The sequence below is a fragment of the Lucilia cuprina genome, chromosome 5 (assembly GCF_022045245.1).
Source record: "Lucilia cuprina isolate Lc7/37 chromosome 5, ASM2204524v1, whole genome shotgun sequence".
NCBI lineage: Eukaryota > Metazoa > Arthropoda > Insecta > Diptera > Calliphoridae > Lucilia > Lucilia cuprina.
Window position 1 is genome coordinate 36901892 of NC_060953.1, and position 16402 is coordinate 36918293.

General features: G+C 30.9%; 1 protein-coding gene across 1 annotated transcript in view; it reads right to left on the minus strand.

Moving 5' to 3' along the window:
- LOC111689876 (LHFPL tetraspan subfamily member 3 protein) overlaps positions 1–15230 on the minus strand; it is a 30185-nt gene extending 14955 nt beyond the window's left edge. The window contains exon 1 of the mRNA XM_046952154.1: positions 13667–15230. The gene's annotated coding sequence lies outside the window, so the exon portion shown is untranslated. The remainder of the gene's footprint in view (positions 1–13666) is intronic.
- Between the last annotated feature and the right edge of the window lie 1172 nt (positions 15231–16402).

Genomic DNA, 16402 nt, shown 5'->3' on the forward strand with positions numbered 1-16402 from the left:
AAAACTTCAATTACGAGTAATTGTAATTTATAAAGCTTCAATTACAATTACTTCAAATGTTATTGTAATGAAAATGTAGTCATTACCCCCCAACCCTGCTAATTTTATCAAAAAAAAAAAAAAAACAAACAATACAAATGTAATCATTAATCCCTGTAGAGTTTAGCTGCCGACAAGACCCAGTACTGTGAAAGTAACTTCTTTAACTATGTAACCTTTTGTGCATATAATTCAATTAAAATCCGCCTTCAAATTATAGTTGAAAAAACATGTATAAATCGATAGAAAAAATCTCAAAGTCTTCAGAATATTATCTAAAACAAATATCGAGACGTTTGTCACCCTTACTACCAACGAGATCGTAAACTTGCGCATGATCTTTCGAAAAGTAGCCATCTATCAGTAGCAATTTTACACTCAGGTTAACTACGGTTTATGTTATCCACTTGTACTTCAGGTGCTGATGAAAAGCTATTTAATGATATCAATCAATTACTCTAAGATACAAAAAAGTGCGCTTTTATTTCACCAGTCTATTTCATTTAGATTTCAGTCTTCGATCATTTTATGTGGCTCACTACCTATTCTGGTTTGATTCACTACATTTAAAGCCATCGAGCTTCAGAGCATCATAAGAAACGCCAGTTAGACTGGTGAGTCTAGCGAACATAGATACATTGACTCAGGGTAAATATCAAGTTATGCGTAGTCACAGAATCTTCAGAGGCACTCAAACCTGTGCTCTCTTCCCAAGTACTCATGTCACTCTTAAAAGCTTTTTATTCAATAAATGTATGTACATATATTCCGAATCCTTTTAGATAGTGGAGTCCGGTCAACTGTATTTTTGTTAAAATATTTTTTTTGTAGAACCCAGATATCTTTAGAAAACAAATCTTTAACAAGTCTGTCAAATATACTCTCAAGAAGTTTTTCATAATAAAATCGGTCTATAAATAACAGAGTTATGAGGATTAATCCGAACAATCTCTGAAACTTTAATCAAAAATTAAATTTTTTGTACAGGCTTAGACAACAACATAGATCTAAATAAAAGGAAATTTCCCGTTGATCAGAGATATTTTTACGCTCACAACTGCTTGAAAACTCAAATGAGTTCTCTTAAGTATTTGTGTTTAATGTTGTACAATTTTAGAGCAGACAAATGAGTTCGACCAAGTCTAAAAGACTAAATGGAGTCTATTTATTGAGTATATCTTTAGATTTTCTTTTTACATTTACAATTTACATTGTTCCACATTCTCAGGCTGGTTGTGTAAATAAGGGGGTATTTGTGACATACAAATTGATCGATTATGGCAAATGAAAAGTGAACAGGCTATTCAGTTTTCTCAACAATCATACAGCCATGAAATCAATTGATATACATAAAAATTTTCTTTGAAGTTTTCAAAGAACAAACTTTGATTTTTGATTAGTTTTTTTACTAAGATTTACTTAACGAGTGTACTCTGCTCACACCCAAAAGACCCAAAAAGGCAGTCTATATTTCTCTATTAGACAGCAAATGCATTAAGACACAAGGAGTGCAGATCATTAAGCTTGGCATACAACCAACCGACTAACAAGCCACCACTACCTTAACGACATGTGCTATCAGTTAGTTGGAAGCAAATGGAGAAAAAATGCAGGAGAAGAAAAGAAGAAAAAAGCCGGTAATAAAGAGATCGCATGTTTATAAAATTAATTTCACTTCATTTTCATCACATTCATCTCCAACTCTATTATAAGCAAATAAAATACATAAATATTTATGTAGATATGGACAAACTGACTGACTATTTGTCTGTCTGTCTATTAGTCTACGTACAATTTATTCATCCATCTTTATTTGAACCACAAAAAAAAACGCAACTATTATAAGAAATTGAGAAAGATAGAGAGAAGTAAAGAAAAATAAAATTTTGCAGTATTTTTAGATAATTGCATTTTCAGGGTTTCGGGTTTTATTTGCAAAATGTTACAAATTTGATTAAAAAGCTCGGTGAGACATATAATTCAAAGAAATCTTTAAAAAATTTGTGTTTAATATTTGTTTCGATCTTCTTTAAGAAATTACACATTTGTTACTTCAATTAATAAAGTTATGTAGCTAATACAGTTAAAGCCTATGCTTAGTGCCTTGGTCCATAAGATATTTGGTTTCGTTATTCGTACATCGTTAGGTTAGGTGGTAATGTTATAGTGTATCAGTAAGATTGTCGTGAATTCGATTCCTACTAGAGACTCTGGTATAGGTATTGCAAACAGGTCCGAAAATAACATATATTGGATCTGATGTAATATAAATCCTTCTGTAAAACATATTATTAATACCTTTCAGATCATGAGAACTTATTGAAAGAAATCAGCAATTGTGTAGAGTGGGCAAGAACGTAAAAGAAGTTCCACTTATTCTGCATCAAAACAGCTTATATAGTAATTGTCATTTGTAGCGCTTATTGAATATCTGGCCAAGGGCAATATGTACAATCTTTAAGCGATTCATTGTGCATTCTTTTTGGATTTTATATTCCCGGGTGTCTATGTCGTCAAGATGTTGGTAGATTTGTGACATGAATGCCTTTAAAGCAACAATTTGACCTTATGACGCGTTAATATACTGTCAAATTTTAGGGTCATATGTCGTGAGATCTAATTATAATATTATTTTCATTAAAGAATCGTTAATTTCGAATCTAAAGCCAAGAATATAGACTGGTTAATAGTCGTTATTATAGTCTTGTCAATAGCCTATTGACTATGTTACTTCAAACTTAGACTAGACTACATTCCAAAATAAACTATGCTATATTCTAGGCTATTGACTTTAATCCAAACTATTGTCTGGAATATAATTTAGACTATATAAAAAAGATTATGGACTGGTCGATAGTGAACTCTTTAGACTAAAGTAAGCTGAACTTTTAGAGTTTTGGCTAGAATTTAGTCTAGATTGTTAAGTTTAATGGTCTAGATTAGATATTAGAGTTTAGACTTTATAATAAACCGTAGTCCAATATATAGTCTTGATAATAGTATAGACTAAATAAGAAAACTATAGAAGTTACCATAGTCCAGACTAGGCAATTATAAAGATTATAGATTAAACTATTGTTTAGACTATTGTTCAATAGTAAAAACTAAAGTCTAGACTATTCAACTATAGTAGAGACCAATAATGGTGCTATAGTTTAGACTACCCATTAGAATATAGTCCACACTGTCTCTTCGGAATTTAGAATAAACCGTAGTCTATACTTGATAATAGTATAGACTAACGTATAGTCCAAACTATAGACGTTACCATAGTCCACACTAGGTAATTATAAAGATTATAGTTTAAACAATAGTTTAGCCCAGACTATTAATCAATAGTAACAACTAAAGTCTAGCCTATTGAGACCATTGATGATACTATAGTTTATACTACCTATTAGACTATAGTCCACACTGTATTTTACTATACTACAGCATCGTTATTATTACAGCATCTCTGCGTCCTTAAAAAGTTCTTATAGAATGGCTCAACATCTCATTTATACACGACCGTTATTCTAGGTTTTGATTTCGAAGCTTGATATAAGATAACTTACCTTTGCCATTATATTTCAGTTAAACCCTAGAATTGTTAGTGGGTCTATACACTTTTTGACTTCAACCCAAGTTTAAGTCACCAGCGCCTACTCTATTATATACTTCCATTAGTGATATGGGCTATATTATCAAACTTTAAACTAATTTGCCAAAATGAATCTAGCATTAACTACAGACTGACAAGATCTGTCTTCCCTGCCCCACGATGCGGTTATCAGCTTCTACTTTCCTAAAACAGGAATTGCTGCAGATTCGCAAGAAATGTAATATCTATATCAATATAAAAATGCTGAATGATTAACGAACTATTTGCTATGAAATTAGATGAAACCTTCTTTTATTAAAGTTCGTTAAATGTAGTGCTTCAGTGATTTGGACTTGACCGATATTTTCTATTTTTATTTTTGTTTACCAGTTTTAATTGATTTTGTTTTTTTCTCTGCATTTAATGTGAAACCTCTAAACAGCATCTTAAAAACCACAGAATAGTACGCTTTTGTATGTAGTACGTAATGAAATATGTTTGTATGTACTTTACAAGTAGAAAGTAAAGTAAACCAACAGACAACCAAATAAACAGACTGACATATAGACAAACATTCATATATGTTAGTTGAGATAAATAAACTTCAAGAATTATAGGTATGACTCTACACAAATCAACTGCAAATGAATAAAAAAAAGAAAATATTAAAAAAAACAGAAAAGCGAAACACATAAAGCATTCAACCAACTTCTGTAACCACTAACTGACTGACAGACTGGCTAACTGACCATTTGGTTTGGTTTTATTTTCTCCAAAAAGCAACAAACACAAAAGTAAAAATGCAGACAAATAAAGTGAAGAAAATTGAAAATGTACACTTTCCGTATTCAGACAAAGGCGGTCAATATATGAAGACAAAAAAAAAAAAGAAGAAAAGAAAAATTTACTAAAGGAACGTCCAACAAAACAATGCTCATAACTTGTTCATTTAGACATTCCATCAATTTACACTTAATTGCAACAATATTTTTCACAACATCATCCATTCATCCAAGACACCGACCAACCAACCGACCAGTCATCATCCAGCCATTTATTGTATAAACAATAATTGTTCGAGTATGAATATGAATTTTGTTGTTAAATTAAACAATTTCATTGAATTGTTTTCATTTTTTATTTCTTTCTTTAAACTTTCTTAAACAAAATAAAAGCCTAAAAAGTTGTATAACTTTTAATGGCCCGATCAAGTTTTTCAAATTTGTTTTTTTTTTCTTATGTGATTTTTTATTATTTATTTATTATTTTTTTTTTTTTTTTTTTTTGATAATAATGTACCAGGAGTGTTCAGTACTATGTAGTACTTGATTGTAATTATGGCTAAAATGAAAGTGTGACGTTAAAAACAAAAACATAAATGTGATTGATATATGGTTTTGGTATGAATATGTACAATTTATTTTTTTTTATAAATGAGATATATGCTCCGACAACAATTAAACATGTTTGAGCGAAAAAAAACCTCCAGCTAGCGTTGACAACTTTTATAATTAATTTTAGACAAAATTGCGTTTAAAGTATTTTAATAAAATTTTGATAAATATCTTAAACTTTTGTGTTATTCAGATAAAATAAATTTCGGATAGTGACATTTTATATGCACTTTGATCATTAGATTCCCAGCAAAAATAAAACAAAGTACTTCCAAAAGAATAACATTTATCACCACTTCAAAAGTAGCACTAAGTGAATTTGTTTACCTTCTGTGGAAGTGATGTTTATTGACTTCCACAGAATAATTACGCGCAATTTATTTATGTTAATATTGTTTATGTTAAACTAGTTGCATTCTATAATACTACAATTTCACTTCTTATTAACTTTCAAAAATTACTTCCTGAGAATGACTTCAGATGTAGTGAATATGGAATTAAATAAAAAATAACATCCCTCCTATACAAGCCTGTTTTAAAATCATCACTTTTTCATGTCTTTTTCAGTACTTAAATGAAGTAAATTCAGCTTCTATGGATGTTCTTTTTTTGCTGGGTTAATATAAATGTCAAGTATATTTTCGGAATATTATATTTAAATAGAGATAAGGTCAATTATGGCTAAAGGTCTTCTAAAATTTTGAAACAATTTACCAATCCACCAGCATTTTCGTTACTAAAAATCGGTCAATTATAGATCAAACTTCATGAAATCCTAAAAAGAATTCTTTCTGCTTATTTTTCTGAGGGAGATTTTTTATGTGGGGACGGTTAATTATAGGCCGTTCCTAAAAGAATATAGTATAGAGATTTCGGTCAATATAAAACTCGTTAATGTTAAAAATAGTTGCTTTACTGGCATTTTTTAAGATCGTCAATATATTTGGTAAATAGATTTAACCCAAGAAAAGCTTTACTTACCCGGTAATAAGGAAAGTAATATTGAAGCAATGAGGAAGTACTTACTTTTGGAGTAATTAACGAATTATTTTTATATGGCGAGGTTTAAGAAATAAATGGTTACAAATGTGCTTACACGACTTTCCCGCGCTTAAACTACGTTCTAAAGTTATTGTTATACCCTACACCACTTTAGTAGGGGGTCCTTCTTTCCATGTAGTAGAACCATAGGCATGAAATGTGGTCTTAGTCCTGCTATAACAAATTGGCTTTATAAAAGTGTAATTAGACCAATTCTAGCTTATGCTTCATTAATCTGGTGGACTGCTTTGGACAAAAAGTGTAATATCAAACTACTGCAGGGAGTTCGGCGTACATGTTGCTTGGGTATAAGTGGTGCCATGTATACTACTTCAACCAAGACTCTTTAAACGTTGCTAGATATTCCACCCATTGAAACATATATAAGATATGAGGTGGCGCTTATAGCCGAATGGCTCTTTACTTTAGGCGAACTGGCCAAAAACGGTTATAGGATACGTCAGCAATGTATACTGGACACATTGGAAGGTTATACACATTCATCGGACGTGCCTGATCGCATACCAGATACAGAATATGTCGGAAACTTTGAAACGCTAATCCCAGATAGAATGTCTTGGTCAAGTGGAACATTAGAGCAAATACCAGTAGGATTCCGTTGCTAAACAGATGGTTTTATATTGAAGACCCAGAAACAGAAATATACCACCGTTTACCTATTCATAACACAAGCTTCCTGGCAGAAGTACGAGAAATAACGGAATGTGTAAATTGGGTTAGTATAAATATGGCGCCCACAGGGCTTAATATATTTACCGACAGCCAGAAGGCAATTAGGGCGATATCAGGTGATAGAATTAAATCTAAGACCGTATTGGATTGTAAGAAAGCTTTAACTGAATACTCTCCCAGAGGTAAGGTTTACATCATATGGGTACCAGGCCACTCGGCAGTAGTCGGCAACGAAAGGGCGAATGTAATAGCTTTAAAGGGAAGGGAGCTCGATGTAGTTAACCTGACAAACCCATAACCATTCGACGCAACAAAAGCTGAATTAAAAATATGAATGAGAGAATCCCATAAGGCCTCATGGAATAATGAAACGGTGGGTAGAACCACAAAGATTCTATGGTGACCCTGATGAGAGCAAGACGAGAAATCTCCTTAAAATGAACAAGTCTGAGGTTAGTATGATGGTACGTATTCTGAGTGGACACACAGGATTACGTGCACATCTATACAAAATTGGACCTGACACACGCAAAACCATTCGACGCAACAAAAGCTGAATTAAAGATATGAATGATAGAATCCCATAAGGAATAATCAAACGGTGGGTAGAACCACGGATTCAGACGAATGTAGAGCATGTGGGGAGGACAGTGAAACTCTGGAGCAGTTTCTTTGCCACAGTCAGGTATTCGTCGAAGTTAGATCCAAGTATCTTGGAAGTGATGTTATTCCATAAATAACATTTTTGACCAACACTGATTGGAAGAATCTTAGGAATTACGTCCAGGAAACTGAGTTTCTAAATATGAAAAAATAATATATTCAGTGAACAATTTTGTATACCCTACACCACTTTAGTGGGGAGGGTATATTGGGTTTGTGCTGATGTTTGTAACGCACAATAATATTTTGCGTCCTATACCCACCTTAAAGTATACCAATCGGCTCAGAATCATTTTCTGAGTCGATTTAGCTATGTCCGTCCGTCTGTCCGGTAGTCAATATACAGGCCGCAATTTTGAAGATAATTTAATGAAATTTGGTACATGATCTTCTATTGTCCCAGGGACGAACCCTATTGAAAATGGTTATTTCACCTAGCCCCCATACAACTGTACCCCCGAATAGGGCTTGTAAACATTGTAATCAAACTCCAGGTTGCAATTTTTGGAGATAATTCAAAAAAATTAGGCACATGATCATAGACGAAACTTATTGAAAATGATTAACATCGGTTCATTATTTCACCTAGCCCCCACACAACTGAACCCCCGAATAGAGCTTATAAACCTTGTAATCAAACTACAGGTCGCAATTTTGGAGATAATACACATGATGTTTTATGGTACTCTAGACGAAGCCTATTGAAAATAGTTAACATCGGTCCATTATTTCACCTAGGGCTCGTATCTCGACAAAAAGCTGCAAAACCAAGTTCTATACTAGTCTTGATAACATTGATAAACCTAATAATTATAGGACCTCATTTGACCCTAGCCCCTCTAAAAAGCCCCATCAAAATTTTACTTAAATATCCACAGTTTTTTTAACAGTAAATGGCTTTAGTATATCTGAGGCAAGGTACAATGGAACTTAAATGTTTTGTGAAAACTAAATCACATTTATTCGTATACAGGTGTAGGGTATTGTATGGTCGGCCTCGCCCGACTATAACTTCTTACTTGTTTTTCATGAATTGGAGCGCACAATAGGCCCGATAGTGGCCTAGGTGTATTTCTTCGCATTTGATGTAGTATACATCCTCCTATCAACATAACCTAACCTAACAGCAGGCACTAGTACAAAAGGGGTTAGAGTTTTTATACTAATACTAGATGTAGTTTCTATGTACCCACAAATGTCCTCCCAACATACTATATAGAAAAAGAACATTTTGTATTTTACATAATACTTAAATATATATCTCTTGTGTATATAAGATCCATTCTTGTGTAACCCTTATGTATTTAAAATTTTTCATGCGGAAGACGTTTTCTAGCGGATGCAATAAAATCTAAATATTTAAAGTTTGAATCCATAAATAACTCACCAAAACTTTTTTATATTTAAAAATTTATACAAGTTATATTTGTCTCAAAAATTTTGTACGTGTTTAAGCGAAAACCTTTTTTTGTTTTTTGTTTCTTACAACTCAAAATGTCAACAACCTTTAAGATTAAATTTGGCTTGTGAACACGATACAATGAAATGTATTTGTTTCTGAGCGGTTTCCTCTAATAGTTGTCTAGTAACGAACTAAAGTTGTTGTTTACAAAATATTTAAATATTCGTGATAATAAAAATGTTGTTATAATTTCTTATTAATTTTTGTTTAACAACAACAACAACAACATTTAAAAATTGTCTTTAAAATAATAAAATGTGTGTGTTAGTGGGTTTCCAGTGTTGCAGAGTAGACCAGAAATGTTTGTTTTAATTTGTACAAAATAGTTTTAATTACATAAAACTTAACAGTCCGTTAAGTATTTGATATCAGTTAGTAGCAATTGTTGTTGTTGCTTTTTTCCTACATTTGTTATTTTTTGTTTCTATTTCAAATTACGTGCAGTTAACCAACTAATTTCGTTGGTAAAAATAACAAAAAATTAACTTCAACTAAATTGTTTTGGTAAGACACAGTTTAACCTCTATTTTGTAGAAACTATGAATGAAGCGTGTGAATTAAACTGTTCATTTGTGGCAACTAACTAAAAAAAAATAAAATGAAAAAAACTTTAAACATCAAACTTCCGTTAAACATCAAACTTGAAAAAAAGTATTTAAAGAAAAATGTTAAGAGTCAAGTCTAAATGAATAGAATGAATGGAATTGCCTCCGTTCCAGCCAGATAATTAGTTGTAATTCATAAAAACAATAACAACAACTAAAGTAAAAAACAACCATTAACATCGGTTAAACAAAATAGAAAAAAAAACATTCAACTCATTAAATCTATGATGACCAGAAGTCATTTGAAAAGAAAGATAAAAAAACAAATTTTTCTCAACAAACGTTTTATTATTTTAAGTAAAAGAGAAATAAGAAAAGATAAAAATATTACAAATAATAATTAATATAATAAAACTGAACATTTTGCACATAAAACACGTTTTATTTTTTTAAAATTTCTTTTTCTTTTAATAAAATATTTCCTAAAAAGATTTAACCCTAAACGCAGTATTCTCTTATCAGACAATATCTTCAAGTTATTTAATTGTTGCTGAAATGCTTTAAGATCAACAGCACGTTTATTAGAAAGTTGATACTAAAGTATTTCTTTTGTGATGCTAATTATCATATAAATGTTTTTGCTCCATTTCATTATCATTAATTTTATCCAAATCTTGATCTCTGACTCATTTTTGCGAAATCTTAATAAAATATTTGTTTCTATTTGTAAAACCGAGAGTATTTAGAATATCAAGATCATTCGACTTCTTTATATTTTTATCAACTAAGTATGAAGAATGTTAAAATAACAAGATTTATGTGTTAAATTGAAACTTCCACTCTCGCACAACTTCTTTAGAGTTTGTCTGATCATGAACTTATTAACCCTGAGGCAAAATATACATTTCTTAAGAATTCCCAGCAAAAATAAAACGAAGTACTTCCAAAAGAATAATATTTATCACCAGTTCAAAAATAGCACCAATAGAATTTTTTTACCTTCTGTGGAAGTAATGTTTATTGACTTCCAAAGAAGCTAACAAAAAAACAAAATTTTTATTTTTAAACTTAAGATATATTTTGTATTCTAGTTGTATTCTATAATACTGCAATTTTACTGTCTAATAACTTCCAAAACAAGAACATAAAAATTACTTCCTGAGAATCACTACAGATGTAGTGAATTTGGAATCAAATCTAAAGGACATCCCTCATATGAAAAGCTTGAATTAAAATCATAGAAGAAGAAACACAATTTTAGCCCTTTTTTAGACTATATAACAGAGCTAAAAGAACTTTATTTATAAAATTTAAAGTCCATTCAGTTTAGGATTTGCTTTTCAAATTTTGCCTCCCTGTGTGATTAATAAATTTATTTTATAAACGATTTCAATTTCGTATGGAATCAAAAGTACATCCCTCCTATTAAAGCCTGTGTTAACATCATCGAAGAAGAAACACAATTTTAGCCCTCTTTTAGACTATATAACAGAGCAGAGAACTTTATTTATAAAATTTAAAGTCCATTCAGTTTAGGGTTTAGACTTTTCCAAATTTTGTCCGCCTGTGTAATTAACTCTCATTGTGAAACCCTTAAAATGTTTCAAGTTTGTTGATCTTGTAAGAACAAAATTTAAAAGATTATTTAATGAATGAAATTTGTAACAATCTTATTACCAATCCAAAAATGTTAGAACAGTGTCAGTGTATACAATTTTGAACACCTTTAAACTTTATTACCTCGGAGATGGCCGCATTTAACAAAAATCAATAGTCAATGGAGATCCACAGACAAATCTCATCAGTTTTTCAACTTCAGAATAGACTGTTTAACATTGTTCCGAAGACAGCATTTACAACCCAGTATTTTCTTAGACAAATCGAACATGTCTTAATGCACATTAATAGCTGAGTCTAAGAACCGATATAGAAGAAATACACTCAATAAGACTTTTCTTCTGACTGGGCAGGAGTGTTGGGATCATAAGACCAAGAATAACGCTTTATATGCATTGAATTGCACTAGAGTTATTTCTATAAATTTAATGATTTTGGGAACAAGGTATTTTTAAACTATTGTTGAACTAGATTTCAAAGGTTAATCGAAATTAAACGGAAAATTACGATCAAATTTACTCGATCACTTGTACAGTAATTGGGTTCCTAATTCTCTGTAAGAGGGGTTTCATAGGTGGTAGGGTCAATAGTTATAAATTTAGGTTATAATGAATTTCTGTTACATCTGTATTACTGGGTTGAGGTCGGGAATACACTTGTTTGGGGGCTAGATAAAGCCATAGATCCATTTGCCTATTATCAACAGACAATATTAGTGTCCTCTAGCTTCATCAGTTTGAACGGACGTCGCTAAATCGTTTTATAATAGAAGTATGCATAATATAATATTTTAACTGTATACCAATATTTTGATGTAATTATAGTAAGATGAAGTTCTCGGTCAATTTAAATATAGTGTATGAATTATTTTAATGGAATTTAAATGTTTAACTTAGAGCTTTGATATTATAGGTAATTTTATAACCTACCAGTAAATATTATGTAAATTTAGTATTGTAGATAATGTAGTTATTTCATACATTAATGACTGGCCGTTTTAATAACATTAACTAATTATTTTTTGATTAGAATTTGTAGACAATTATCTAAAGCGTATAATGATTCCAGTCTACATAAGAAGGTTTTAAATAAAATATAGAAATATTGACAAAATAAGAGATTTTATACAAGAGGGCACAAAGGGGAGTAGGGGTAAATATGAGCCTATCCTTATAAATGTTGGTAGACGAATTTACGTCTATTTTTAAGTTATTTATGTAAAATTTAAAAGTGTTATTAGTGTTTATAAGTGAATTTTGACTTTCAAGTCATTTTCTAAAGGGGAGTTTGTACGGTGTCTAAGGGCAAATGAAGCCCGATTATTACCCGATTATTAGTGTAATTTAAAATTCTATAAAACTACTTTTGTTGACATAATTGATCTTTTAACTTAATTATAAGCTCAAAAGCCCTATTCGGAGGTACGATTATATGGGGGCTAACCTAAGTAATGGAGAGATTTTAACCATTTTCAAAGGCTTCGTCCATGGGCCAAATTTCATCCAATTATCTTGAAAATTGAGACCTGTACCTTGCGCGCAATGTTTACATGGACAGCCAGCCGAACGGACATAGCATAAAAGTACGAAGTTTTTCACCCAAAAAGTAAGAACTTATGCTTAGCTCCTATATTATTTGTCTACTTAACGGGTAAATAACGATTTTGTTGTGGTAAAGTCCTTAAAACTAAAACATGTTTCTTTTTTGAGTACAAGATTAAACTTTGCAGTGTTGCAATACAAAACAACAGAAAACGTCACTGTTTGTTATTAAAACTATGCATTTTTTATAAGAAGTAGAAGACAATTGTAAATGTTTATTTTAATAAAAATTGTATTAAGTTCTTTGGCAGTTGTAATTCAGGTCTGAGTTGGGGAACACCTCTCGCGTCATCGTTTTTATTTCTTAAGGACGGTCAGGCTTGTGCTTGTTGCTGGGCTTTCGACAGAATTACTTCTCACCCCGCACTAATTTAATGCACTACTTCGTATAACTGTTCTAAGTTATGCGTTGTCTCCATTAAACGCGTGCTTTCGTTTTACCTCAGAGTGAGGTTATGTTTTTTATTGGTGGAGACCATAGAATACTCACGATATAACCTGGTGGAGACCATTTAAACTCAAATATAAACTGGTGGAGACCATTAAAACTCTGGATCTTTTTTCTGGTGGAGACCATTAATACTTTTGATGAAATCAAGTCCGGATGCTCCAACTTCCTATATGAAGGTATAGGTCGGTTGGTGGGGTTTTCTCTGGACAAACGTGTGATAACCTGGCAATATGAGTGCTTGATGCACCGCCATCCTAATTAAAACCCAAAAAAAAAAAGTTCTTTGGCATCAGCTGTTAACACTTTTGCATTTCATGCTGAAGTTTAAACCACTTCCATTTGGCGCTTAAACTAGCAAACAAAATTAGCTGATTGAGTATTAAAAAACAACTTTCGAGGATTAATTTTAATTTAATCAGTAATCCTCCACCTAAAGATTGGCCCTTGATCACTTCAAGACTCCAAGAAATGTGCTAATTCTATACACACTACTATTGACGACATACATCTACCAAAAAAAATGTGCTATTATAAGCACGTTTAAGGGTTAAGTCATGTAACCATTTGGTTTACTTACCTTTTAGACTTGTGTTGTGTTGTGTTGCTGCTGTTGTTATTGTTGGCAGTTGTAGTATATTGTTAAAGAAGATAAACAAAAATACGGAGAAGCGGAAAAAGAACGAATATTCGAAATATTGTTTTCTTTTTTTACGTTTTTTTCGCAAAAAACAGAAAAAAACAAGTCTGGCAGTTGTTATTGTGTTTTTTGTAAAAAAAAAACTTCTTCTGGTTTGTAGCGCTTAAATAGGGAGTAGTAGAGGTTTTGTTGTTGTTGTAGCTTTTTTTATAAATATGTTTTTATGGGATGATTTAACTTTTTTTGCACCGAAAATTATGAATATTTAATAAAAAACTAACTTTCTTTTTTTGGGCATGTATGTATTTTTTTTAGACGATGACTGAATAACTTCCTTTAGTTAAAAGTAGGAAAAATTTCTCTTTTATTTTAAGTAAATTTTTGGGGGAATTTTCGTTTAATTGGTTATAAAAAATAGCATCACTTTTAACTAATTAAAAAATTATTCAAATTGTTTTGAATTGGCTTTTTTTTTAAATTTGTTGCTGTTTAGTTATTGATATTTATAGAAATTTATTCAGTTTTGAAATAAAAAAATATTAAATTTATGTTTATTAGATCACGATTCTCATGTTTGCAAACATTTTAAAAATTGTTATAGTTGAAGACACACACACAGATACAGATGCGGATACACATTCGAGATACTTTTAGTATCTGTGTTTATTTATGCAGTCAGTGTTGCTGGCCTCTGTGATATGGTATTGGTGGCAAGTAAACGTAGTGTGTAGCAGTAGTTTTACTATTAAACCGTACGTATCCATTAAATACTAGACGACTTGCAAAAACTAACAACAACATAAAAATATCTCAAAAAAGTGGTTAAAATGTGAGATTCTGCGAAGGTTGATGGGTTTGTTTTGGAACGTTGTTTGCTGCTTCTGCGGCTGCTGTTGCTGCGGTTGTTGTTATAATTTTTGCTGATGTTACACAGGGTCTCTTCTTGCAGCTTTATTTTTATAATTTTTAAGATACAATACAGGTTTTTCTTATTTTTTTGGGTTTTATAGTTTTCTTCTTTTTTTTAGCACTCAAAAAATATAAATTTTTTTGGTTAATATTTTAAATAATTCTCGTTTGTTTTTTTAACATTATATTCAATAACTGTATTGAACTGAAACTAAATCGTTTAAACAAGTGACCTTTCAATGTTTTCGAAACAATACTGGTTTCAGTTTTGAAATGTTTGTTTTTTATTAATTTTTTTTTCTTCTTAAAAAAAAACTAATTTTTCTTGTTTAATTTTACCTTTAGAAATTATTAAAATTATTATTTTAATTCTTTTTGTATCTGACAAAAATTTCGGAGATAATATTTTTTTCTTAAATCATTATTAAAAAAACTCGTTTGCTTTTTATTAACACTTCTTTTATTTAATAATGATTTTAATAATTTTTGTATTTATTTTTATTATTAAAATTTTATATTTGGTTCTTTTATGCCACGCTCTCTTTTAATTTAAATGAAACGTTGAAGAAAACACGTCTATTTCTCAGGTAGTCGCTTTTAAAACTAAACTAAAACTCAAACATTTTATCGTTCTCTTTCATTTTATTTGAGTTTGACTTATATCAAGCTGTTTTGTACGTTTTTGTGTTTTTAGAATTCGTGCGTCAGGCGTCAAACCACAGGCGACGGTGAATAAGTTGCTATTGAATCTGTTATAAAAGTAGTTCAGTGTTGCTTTCCATACTCGTGTTTTTTTTACAAACCAGCAAAAACTTTACTTAGGGCGAGTTTTTCTCATAAAGATAATCTTCATATTTTGGTTAAACCTGGTTTAATATATGTTTCGTGTTTTTCAGTTATCAGTAAAGCTAAATATTATCTTAGTTTAACTGAGTGTAATTGGCCAATTAAACTCAAGTTATAAGTGAGAAAACACAATTAACAAAAACAATAAAACAATGATTTCGGAAGAACAAAAACTTAATATATTAGGTAAATTGCAATTCTCTGATTTGTTTTGTTTTATTTATTATTGTTTTAAATGTTTATTTAACATTTTTCCAAAATTTTCCATTTTACAAATGTATTGTTTGCAACAAAACAGCTGTTCATTGTTTATGTTTTTGAGTGAAAAGTTGGCAATACTAACAAAGTTAACTGAGCTTAAATCTAAAACTGAAAACACAATCATCGGTTAAAGTCCGCCTAAATTTGTTCCGTGTTTAATCTAACAGCAAGTTAAGCCTAGTTTAACTGAGGAGTAAGAAACCCGCCCTTATTCGTTAAGCAGTCAAGTGGGAGCAATGTGGAAGTGTTTACTTTTAGGGTGGATAACAAATTATTTTTATTCGACGAGGTTAAAAAAATAACTGGTTACAAATATGCTTAACCGACGTCCCCGGGCTTAAACCTGGCTCTAAAGATATTTTTTGTATTCGTTAGTCTTTCCTCATACCCAGTGCTCCATTACAACGTTATTTAATAGTTTTTTGAAAGGGTTTTTACATAAAAGTATAGATCGTCGTTTTTTAATACTGCTATCAACTATTATTTGAACCACAAACGTTGGATAGATACTTTAGATAATAGGACTAATTCTCCAGATAATTGGCTACAAATCCCATTTAAAAAAAAAATTAAATAATGTTTTTGATAACGACCACTCATTACCAGGTAATGGATTAAATAACAACATTATTTAGATTACTGTTCCGTTCCGTTCTCCTT